This window comes from Molothrus aeneus, chromosome 27 (genome assembly GCF_037042795.1).
Source record: "Molothrus aeneus isolate 106 chromosome 27, BPBGC_Maene_1.0, whole genome shotgun sequence".
Classification (NCBI taxonomy): Eukaryota; Metazoa; Chordata; class Aves; order Passeriformes; family Icteridae; genus Molothrus; species Molothrus aeneus.
This window is the reverse complement of record NC_089672.1, coordinates 4,322,003-4,333,717: the sequence shown is the minus strand read 5'-3', so window position 1 is coordinate 4,333,717 and position 11,715 is coordinate 4,322,003.

Sequence of the window (11,715 nt, the reverse complement as noted above, 5' to 3'; positions counted from 1 at the left end):
GGGATATCACTCTTACTTTGTGCTTTGCTGTCCATCTCCTTCCTGTGCACTTTTTCTTTCTCTCCTACAGCAGAGCCATTTAGGCATCCATAAAACTCCCATAAAATTTTCTCTCCCACAACTTTTGCAGGAGCAGAAAAATGTCTGCTTCACTTCACCGACATTTTGATGTGGGGGGAACAGGCTTTATGTTAAAAAAATGAACAGTGAGTAAAACAACAAGCCCAGAGAAAAAAAGGGCAGCTTTGGCAGAGCTGACATACTCCCACCAGCTCACCCTCAGAGCAATTACCCCAGGTAAATCTGCTTTTTTTTAAAAAACAGAGCCAAAACCATCACCAGGCACTGCAGCTTGTGTCCTGCGTGGAGAAATAACACAGCTGGGTGTGGGCCAGATGCCTGAGCATGGAAACATATTTAAAGCATTGAATGAGCAGGGTATAAACAAGAATTTCCAAAGTTTGGTGGTTTTTGCAGCTCCGGGCAACACGAATTAGAGTCTACAGTTATTAAGTTCCCATCTGGTGGCTTCTTTATGAAGGAATGATATTTGCATGTTTCCAGCAGAGAAAAGCTGTTTTTAGTTCAGATAAAATGGAACATTTTGCGACAGTATGGGAAATAACAGATGATGCTGATTTTAGCAACTGGGGTTGTAGGTTTCACCAGCTGCCCTTTAAAAATAAATTATTTATCTTTAAGTAATGTTTTTCCAAGTGCTCTTAACACCCATTGATTTGGAAGACTTTGGTCAGAGGAAATGATGGCATCTTGCAAAGAAAGAAAATAGCCCATTGGGTCATCTGCTGTGAGTGCTGGACCTCAGTGCATTTAATTTTTTTTTTCCCTTTAATTTGAGCAATGTTTGGTGCTGGTGCAGCCCCAGGTTATCAAAATGCAAGAGGATCTGATTATTTTCTTTCTTACATGAGAGTGGTGAGCAGGAAAGACTGGCAGCTGCTGCATTGCAGTTGTGGGGGTCCGTGGATATTTCCAAATACACAAGGCAGGAATTCATGGATTAACCCAGGAGGAAGGCAGTGCCTGGCTTGTTTTGAAATATCCCGTTCCACCACTGCAAACTGAGTGTGGAAGCAGGCACAGTTTCTAGAGCAGCCTGTTCAGGCAGACAGTGCCAGCTCGGAGCCTTGGAAACCATAAACACAGCCTGGCCACCAGCTGAGCCCCACCACTGCTCACACACACGAGTCTCCCACCCAAACAGCTGCTCTGCTGCCACAGCCAAGGCAAAGGAGGAGCAGCAGTGCCCAGCAGGGCTGCAGTGCCCAGAGCAGAGCCAGCACCACCTCCTCACCCTGGACTCGGGGAGGGAACCCCAGCGGGGTTCAGGGGAGCAGGGAAGGGGCTTGGGGTATGCACACAGGCACGGGAGAGTGCAATCATCTGCCTGTGAGATTCAGCAGTGCAGCCACAGACTCAGGCTGGAGAAGGTCTCCAAGATCATCGTCACACTCAGCTGTTTCATTGCCCAACCGTTCCCCTCCTAACGAGGGTTAGGCCAGCCCTGTTTTATGCAAAATCCCTTTGCCAGGACTTTTTCTCCTGAGAAGCTGAGAGGCCTCAGGAACAAAATGCAAACAATGGTTATCTGCGGCTGTGGAATGCAACAGGTGCAGCTGGGATTGGGCTCATGTGGTTGTTTCTAATTAATGGCCAATCACAGTCCAGCTGGCTCAGACAGCCTGAGAGTCACAAGATTTTATTATCATTCCATTCTCTCCTTTCTTTCAAGCCTTCTGATGAAATCCTTTCTCCTATTCTTTTTTAATATATCGTTTTCTTTTAATATAATATATATAATAAATTAATAAATCAGCCTTCTGAAACATGGGGTCAAGATCCTCATCTCTTCCCTGGTCCTGGGACTGTTGCAAACACCACCACACTAACCCACGTCCCCAAGTGTCATATCTGCACATCTTTTAAATCCTTCCAAGGATGGTGACTTTACCAGTGCCTGAGCAGCCTATGGCAGGGCTGGAGAACATTTTGGTGAAGAAATTTTCCCTGATATTCAGGGAAATATCCCTGATATTCCCTGATATTCAGCCTGAGCCATTCCCTCTCCTCCTGTCCCTGTTCCCCCCTGGCTGTCCCCTCCTGTCAGGAGCTGTGCAGAGCCACAAGGTCCCTCCTGAGCCTCCTTTTCTCCAGGCTGAGCCCCTTCCCAGCCCCTCAGGAATCCTGCAGTCCCTTCCCAGCTCCATTCCCTTCCCTGGACACTCTCCAGCCCCTCCAGCTCTTGCTTGGCATGGGGTGCCCAAAATCACCCCAGGTTTTGGGGTGCAGCCTCAGCAGTGCCCAGCACGGGGAGTTGACCTCTCCCAGGTCCTGCTGGCTGTGCTATTGCTGATAAAATCAACACAAGTGTCTGAATGTGTGTTTGCACTCCCCTTTGGAGGCCTGTCAGCCCTGCTGGAACAGCTCCAGCCCTGCCCTGCAGAACTCTGCGAGGATGAACACATTTTATAGCAATTTCAGCTATTTGCAGCCTTCTGATGGCGGAGTGTTCTAGGAGGCAGCCAGTCTGTTATTCCCAGAGGAAATCTGGCCTCCCTCCAAGTCTCATAAAAGTCTTTGGGGTATTGCTGGGTTTGAACAGTGGCCTTTGGGGCAAGGTTTGTCTTTGCCATGCTCCTGCTCTCCTCTTCTGTAGGAAGGCACAGCCCAGGGTGTGTTTCAGGCTTTTGTAGTGTCCAAGAGAGCCCATGTTTGGAATTCCCTCGGCTCTTTTCTCTTGCTCCTGTTCTAAAAGCAATTTTTGATGCTTCCTGCAGCACAGAGGAAGCTGGGGCTGGCTCTGTGTGTAGGGCTGTGGCCTCCAGCTATCCCCAGGACCTCTCTGGGATTCACCCAGCTGCTGGTGACAGGTCCTGCAGTGAGAGTGGTGCTGCCAACACGCGTGCAAAAGGGCCCAGTGCTCTGCAGGGTACTCCTGAGGGCTGCCCAGCTGAACTTTTCTTGTTCTTGCCTCCTTCAAGGTTTTCTGTTCATGGAGAAACACGTGAAACAGCAGCTCTGCAGCTCTGAGTGTCCTGGGGCTGCTCTTCCCCCATGTGGGAACAACCAGACTGGGCCCAAAGCTCAGCCAGGTGTGTGACCCTGATCCTGCTGCCTCCTCCCAGGTCCTGGCAGAGCAGAGTCCTGTGTGACCGTGCTCACAGGGGTCTCAGGTTGAGGGAAGAGACGAGGATCTGACTCCAGGTTTCAGAAGGCTTGATTTATTATTTTATGATATATATTACATTAAAACTATACTAAAAGAATAGAAGGAAAGGTTTCATCAGAAGGCTGGCTAAGAATAGAATAGCAAAGAATGATAACAAAGGTTTGTGGCTCGGCTCTCTGTCCGAGCCAGCTGGGCTGTGATTGGCCATTCATTAGAAACAACCACATGAGACCAATCCCAGATCCACCTGTTGCATTCCACAGCAGCAGATAATCAATGCTTGCATTTTGTTCCTGAGGCCTCTCAGCTTCTCAGGAGGAAAAAATCCCAAGGAAAGGCTTTTCCATTAAAGATGTCTGCCACAGTGCTGAGCCCCTGAGCTTATTCCCTTTTTAACCCCAGCCCAGCAGATGCCAGGCTTGGCTGGAGGCTGCCTGGGCTGCTCTGCAGATGATCTGGGCTGTTGTGACAGGCCAGAGAGCCACTATTGGGAGCTCTTGCCAATCACCAGGCTGCTGCCAGTCTGTGTCAAATGAAGCATCCCAGGCCCTGTCACATTAAATCCAGCGGCTCTTTGGTTTGCAGTAGAGCAGTTTGTTTATTTGTGTCCCCTCCTCTCCTTTTGGGATGCCACACTCTATCCCCTCTGGGGTTTGCTCTGCTTGTGCAGAGCCTGTGAGCCCAGGGAGGCTCATCCCAGGGCCAGGATGCTGTGGGGGTGTTTTGGGAAGGGAAGGGAAGGGAAGGGAAGGGAAGGGAAGGGAAGGGAAGGGAAGGGAAGGGAAGGGAAGGGAAGGGAAGGGAAGGGAAGGGAAGGGAAGGGAAGGGAAGGGAAGGGAAGGGAAGGGAAGGATGGGGAAGCCCAGAGCCCTGGTGTGGCTGAGAGTTGTGGGACTCCATAAAATCAGAGGGTTTTGGGAAAGCTGCAAAAGGCAGGCCTCAGATACAGCAGAATTGTGAGCAGAGCTAAAGCAGCAGTCATGGGATAGGTCAGCAGAACAATTATTTAAACTGAAGAAAAAGCAAGGGCAAATAGAACAATGAACCTATGTATTAATGCTTGTCTGAATAGCTCTCTAAGCTGCAGAAAGTTTATCTGGCAAGATATTAGGAAGGTTAAAGTTTAATAATGGAGCTCTGTGCATCGAGGCTTACAAGAAGGTATTGTATTTGAATATTGGAGTCACAGGTTCCAGAGCAGCCACACACAGGTTCAAGGACAGGATGTGCCCTCCCATGGCTGCTGTGCTCTGCTGCCAATGAGAATAAATAAATGATGCAGAGTCCTGGCACCTCTGGCTGCCCCAAAAAGGCTGGGCAGCCCCTCTGTGCCTGTGTCCCTGTGCTGAGAGCAGGAAGGGTGGGTGAGTGTGGATCCAACAGCTGAGTCAGAGAGAGAAAAACCAGATAAACTTTCCCAGGAGCTGTTCTGGGGAGTTTTGAGAAGGCTGAGAGGAAGAATTGAAACAGTCCTGCAGCTGGTGTTTTGTTGTTTTCTCATGAGATTTTTACCAAAAGGTGTCTTCTTAATTAACCAATGGCTGTGAAGTCTGGTCAGCTTCTCTTCAATTCTTAGCTTGGGAAAATAGGAAAAAAGAAAGAGATTCTTTGGGGGTTTTTATTTACAATGCATCCACAATAAGATGTGGTTCACTTCTTGCCATTGCTTGCTTTGGTGTCTAATTTGCCTCCTGTAGGATTTGAACTGGAATATTACGATGGGAATGTTTTTCTCTTCACGAGAACTAAAAGCAAATGCACAGTTAAAGGACAGAATTCCAGGGCTTCCAATCATCTGACAGAATGAAGTCTGTGAGCCAAATTAACTGAGCTCCCTCATTACTGGTGTCACTTTGTGAGCTGGCTGAATGCTCTTGAGTTCAGCCCTGATCCATTACATGAAATACTCTCCTCACCTTCCTTGTGAGGGCCCTCAAGCTGATTAAAAGCAAAAGGGATTTCGACTATAGTCCTTTTCCCCTTGAAGAGTGGCTTTTATCTCTTGCTGCTTGTCTCACAAGAGAGTTTCTGGTTATTTCATGGTTACTGTGCAAATTCATGGGGAGAACTTCCCCATGGATGAATGGAGAAATTTCCAAGGAAGAAAGATTGCTGCTTTTAAGGAATGCCACGTAACCAAACCTCACACAAACCCCCCTTTGGGGTGTGGTTTCCATGCCAATGTTCCTTTAAGAAGGGACATTGGGATGGAAATATAAATGTAAATGTAAATATAAATATAAATATAAATATAAATATAAATGTAAATATAAATATAAATATAAATATAAATATAAATATAAATATAAATATAAATATAAAATATAAATATAAATATAAATATAAATATAAATATAAATATAAATATAAATATAAATATAGATATAGATATAGATATAGATATAAATATAAATATATTCTTGATCTGTGACTAATATATTAATATTGATATATAATTAATTTATATAATTATATATAAATATATAAAAATAAATAACGGAGCAGTGATAAATCCAGTTGCATTATCCAGCATGTCCAAGAAGCAGCCTGGTGACGTCCTTGCCTTTCCTGACACAGAGCAGGGATTGACTCTGGGTGACTCTGCTTGCAGCTGAAGCCACATCCAGGAGCTGGAAGCCCAGAGAGCCCCTGCAGTCTCCATGGAGACAGCACACTTACAACTTAATGTGATCAACAGATGCTGCAATAATCTTGAAAGATGGAGAAAATGTTCCAGAGCGAGCGTTGTTTGTGGTGCTCAGTGGATGCTCAGATCTGCTGTGTTATGACTGAGCTCCATGTAAACACACGCTCTGAAAACACACAGATGTGAGGGAGCACCAGGGGAGAGCCTCTCCTGTGGCCAGAGCAGGAGGAAGTGGGCAAACGCTCCTCTGCTCTCAGCTTCTGCCCCTGGGGAGGTCCCCTCAGCTCTGTCCTGTCCCGTTTTATCTGAAATGGGGCAGTGCCAGCCCCCAGGTAATGCCTGCAGCAGCAGCTTTGTGCTCTGGGGTGCTGTGGGAACCCAGGGCATCCCTCTGGATGGCCAAGAGCCCTGCCAGGGGCTCAGAGACCCTGGCACAGAGCCCAGAATGCCCCTGTGGGTTTGATTATGACCCATGGAGCAAGTTACCAACCTTAGATGATCAGCAAGCCACAAAGTTTAGGTAGAACAATAGTGAAGTTATCACGGGGGGGAAAAGTAGATTTTGAGGTTTTTGGGGTGGGGGTTCAGGGGGCAAGATGGAGGGAACTGGGTGTGTCCAACCTCTCTCCTTCTTCTTCTTCTTGGCCTCCATCTTCTGCTGTGATGGTGGCACTCACAGATTGGTTTAGAGTAGAAGCTCAGTGTCTAACACAGGTGATAGGTGTTGGAAAGTAATTGTAAATACTGTATACATAGTATTTAGTATAAAGACATGACACCACCCTGGGGGCAGGCAGAGTGTCCTGGACTGTCTTGCTGAGTGGACCTCAGCAGGGCAGGAGAAAATTTTTTATAGATAAGGAACAATAAACAGCCTTGAGACTGAGAAATGAAGAGCTCCGACTCATTGTTCAAATGCTCAGGCTGAGAAAAGAGACTTTGAACAATCTCGGGGTCACAGTGACCCAGAAAGACCCCAAGAGGGTGGGTTGAGTGCAGTGAGATGAAACCAGTCAGGCTCTGATGGATGAGCTGCAATCCCAGAACCGAGCAGGGATCTCCCTCTGTGCTGCATGACCTCATGCTGGAGCTGACGTCAGGGTTTGCAGGGCAGATTTACACTCCTGCTTGATTTTCCTGTGAAATCTCGAATGAGTGATCACTTCCCGCTGAATCTCACGAGCTGTTGGAAAGAAATGACCTGCTCTGTGTCTTCCCTGCTCTGATATGGGTGCAGCCCCCGTTGCTGTCACATCTGCACCCTCACCCCAGTCCCAGAGGGAGGGAGATGCTCTCCTCCAGCAGCAGATCCCAGATCCACATCAGAAAAATTCCTGGAGCATTACCACCAGAAAGGACGTTCCAGATGTAAGAGCTGGCTCAGCCCTCCTTTCACTGACTTGCTGGTGAGATAAAAATCCATGCTGGACTTGTTTCTTATTCTTTCCCCAAGCATCCTCTGCTGGCCACTCCTGGAGGTGATGGGCTGCCAAAACCACACTGCCAGGCAGCCAAGGGGCTCCTCATCCAGCCACTGTTCCCAGGACAGGAACTGCAACCCCCAGAGCAGCCAGAAATAGCAGGAAGAATTATTGATCAAGGGTCTGTCTCCAAATAATGTCAGAAATGCCTCTCCTTTCCAAACAGCCAGGAGACCTAATCCAGTGAAAGGAATTCCTCCTTGAAATCCCAGATAGGCCCATAAGATCAGCCTGATTATTTTTTGAAGCCTTGGTTCCTCCAAATAAGACTGAAAATTGAATTAGCTCAGAGAGAGACAGCCCTGGCCAATCACTCAGGGAGGCTGAAGGACAGCTTATTGATTTTCATGTTTCAGAAAAATTAAATGATATCCCTTTTTGTTATTTAAAATGCTGCTTAAGCAATTTAGTAATGTGATGTTGGAGGCTCAGCTCCAGGCTTTGAATCAGCTGAAGGAGGGGGAGGAATTTCCCTTGACAAGAGAGCTAGGTGGAAGAAAGATTTAGTATAATTGCCTTCCCTTCCAAATAATTGATAGGGACCAAAAGAATGGCTATATTTTGCTGGCTTCCTTTCCTGCATACCATTTATTAAAATATAGTAATTAATTATGTAAATAGTTGATTTATAATCAGCAACACTGGTGGTTAATTGATTTTTGTGCGTGTGAATTTATATGACAGAGAAATACTGATAAGGTGATTATTGTGTCCTGCCAGGCCAGGGAGGGAGGAGGTGATCTGGTGAGCCTCAGCAGAGGATTTTTGGCACTTTCCTTGGGAATTTAAATCTTCTCCAGCTGGCTGGGACCCTGTGTGTCCAGAACAGGCTCCTTACTCCAAGGGTGTGTGGGAAGAGAGCATCTTGTCTCCTTGAGCTGGGAATGAGCTGCTCCTGAAGGGGGTTTGAGGAGAGTGCTGCCCCTTCCCAGCCCTCTGCAGGGCTGCTGGGCTCAAACTGGGCTCCAGCATTTCCTTTCCCACCCTTTCTCTTCACATTGTTCCAGGCAAATCTTTCAGGAACAGCTCTTAATCAAATGCATGTGCAGTTGTAAATAAAATAGCTTCTCCCCCTTCTCCCCTCCAACCTCGAATGGTGAACCTTTGCCTAAGCAGGGGAATGGGAATGGGAATGGGAATGGGAATGGGAATGGGAATGGGGATGGGGATGGGAATGGGAATGGAATGGGAATGAAATGGGAATGGGAATGGGGATGGGGATGGAATGGGAATGGGAATGGAATGGGACTGGGAATGGGGATGGGAATGGGGATGGGAATGGAATGGGAATGGGAATGGAATGGGAATGGAATGGGAATGGGAATGACATGAGAATGGGAATGGGGATGGGAATGGGAATGGGGAATGGAATGGGAATGGGGATGGGAATGGAATGGGAATGGAGAATGGAATGGGAATGGGAATGGGGATGGGAATGAAATGGGAATGGGAATGGAATGGGGATGGGAATGGAATGGGAATGGAATGGGAATGGAATGGGAATGGGAATGAAATGAGAATGGGAATGGGAATGGGGAATGGAATGGGAATGGGAATGAGGATGGGAATGAAATGGGAATGGGAATGGAATGGAAGGGGAATGGGAATGGGAATGGGAATGGGGAATGAAATGAGAATGGGAATGGGGATGGGAATGGGAATGGGAATGAGGATGGGAATGGGAATGGAATGGGAATGGGAAAGAATGGGGATGGGGATGGGGATGGGAATGGGAATGGGATGGGAATGGGATGGAATATTTCCAAATGCAATGGTGGCTGTAAGGTGATGTTTGTTCTTTCCTAAGGGACTCATCTCATGCAGGAACAGCCTGGGGACACCTGGCTGGTGTTTGTCCTTCAGCATGGAGGGAGGGACGGTTGAGCTGAGTCTCCTTAAGATTATCTGGATGCTCCTGCAGCCGTTTCCACCCCGGTGCAGGTGGGTTTGTGCCTTTCTTGGCTGAGGGCAGGAATGCTCCCCCATCCCAGGGGCTGCCAGGATGGAGGGGAGCTCTCTGTGTCCTTCTCCCTCTCCCACTCCCCTGCTGGGAGTGCTGCAGGTTTAGGATCAGCCTTGAGCTCATGCAGAAAGCTCCATCCAGCCTTGGGCCCGGCCTGCCCTGTGTGCTGCAGGTGGCTGGGGAGTTGGGTGCTGTGTAAATCCATCCTCAAGTTCCTTGACCTTCAGCTGAGACCTGAGCTCCCTCTTTTCTGTGATGAGTCGACGCTATTAATTGGAAATCCAATTTTGGAGGAGAGCCAGGCTAATGCTGAGCCAGCATCACTTGGCTCTGCAGGCAGGATATAGGACATGCCTTGGTCTATCTATAGCCAGGGAAAGTCAGCTTGTTCTGCCTTATTGCAGGGGAAAGTGGGGTAAAGAGGTCCCAGTTCCTCCCTCACCAGTCTGGCACCTCACACCATTTTGCTTTTTCCTATTTCTAGTTTGAAGCAATAAAAACTGTACAACAGATCTGCCAGGCAAAGATTTTTATTTTTTTTTTTTTTTTACTCAGACAGAAAACAGGAGAAAATGACATCAGTCCTCTGCAAGGAAAGCATCCCACTGAGGTTCCTCCAGCATGGAGCACTCAGGGCAGGTCCTTCCGCCCCAAACTGACCTTGGGGTTCATTCTCCCCCGAGAGGGGCTGGTCCTGCCCCCCTTGGCTGACTCGGAGCACAGCTGGGAGCTGTGATGGGATGGAAGATGAGGAGCTCCCTGCCTGCTGCTCACACAGGTGGCACAGGAGCTCACCCTGCATGTCCCACCCGGGGGCTCCCCAGCGACCCCTCCAAGGCAGAGCAGCTGTGGAGCTGCCTCTGAGGGCAGCCTGCAGTGCCACATCACCCAAAGGGGGAAACAGGATGGAGCAGCTCCTCCATCCCCAAAGCCTCACTCAGCAGAGACCTCACAGCCAGAAAAGGGCTTTTCACAGACGCCCAAGCTGTCCCAGAATCCCAGGATGGATGGGGTTGGAAGGGAGCCGTGGTGAGCAGGGTCTGAGGGGCTCTGGGTCGCTCCTGCAGGGCTCAGGGCTGGGTCAGACCCAGCTCTGTCGGGTCCCCAGGGCTGGCAGCGAGCACTGAGCTGTGACCGGGGCTGACAAGGGCCACGCTGAGCCAGAGCTGATCAAACTCAATCTGATTAATGCTAACTGCCTATAAAGTGTGTCAGGCCCAAACGTGTATCCAATATTAATTAACCCTCTCAGCTGCCCTGGGAAGCAGGGGGGGAGAGGAAATTTGTATCTATTTTTAAAGGAAGGAAAGGGGAATATCTGATTGAATTCCTGGGCTGTGTTTCCCTGGCCCTTGGTGCTTTCCAGCACAGATGGCTCAGAGTTCCCCTCCTTGTTCTTCTGGGGATGGGGCTGAGAGCTCCAGGGAAGGACCTGCACCCACAGCTGTCCCAGCCCAAGGGGCTGAGCAGGGCCAGGGACATCCCAGTGCCTGGGGACCGGGACTGTGGGGCAGGTCCCAAACCAGCCCCAGCTTCCTGATGTCCCCTCCAGAGCCTCTTGGCATCTGGCACTCAAAGCTTGTGGGGTTTTCCTCTTCTCCCACCATCCTGCCATCCATATATGCACAGATGGCTGATACAGAGCTGCTCTAAAGGGTTAGTAAAGATTGAGGGGTTTGTTTTGGTTTTTTTCTCTCCCTTTGATTGATGCATGAACAGACCTATACAGATGTGATAAGGTCAAATGTAAATTTAATCAGTTTTGTTAATTTATTTTTTTTTATTCCTGTGTGATGAATAAACAGATCAGAGTGTTGGGAAGAAGCTGGCAGTGGGGGAGCCTGTGGTAAATTTCTCTCAGCTTCTGTCCAAATAATTTTAATGACAGACTGCTGAACTGTGGGGTTCCAGGGCTTTGCAGGAAATCCTGGGCACAAGAGCTTTTAGACCCAGGAATTCCTGGAAAGCACCAGAAAATTCCTACCAATTTTCCACAGCACAGCATCAGACCCAGCCCTGAAACAGCTCTGAAAAGGACACATTGCCAAAGATTTGTACCTTGTGCCCTCAGCTCTGCCTGGTGCTGTTCCTTGTGACCGTGTTCACAGGGGTTTCAGGATGAGGGAAGAGATGAGGATCTGACTCCAGGTTTCAGAAGGCTTGGTTTATTATTTTATGATATATATTACATTAAAACTATACTAAAAGAATAGAAGGAAAGGTTTCATCAGAAGGCTGGCTAAGAATAGAATAGCAAAGAATGATAAATGCTTGTGGCTCAGGCTGTCCGAGCCAGCTGGGCTGTGATTGGCCATTAATTAGAAACAACCACATGAGCCCAATCCCAGATGCACCTGTTGCATTCCACAGCAGCAGATAACCATTGCTTACATTTTGTTCCTGAGGCCTCTCAGCTTCTCAGGAGGAAAAAAAT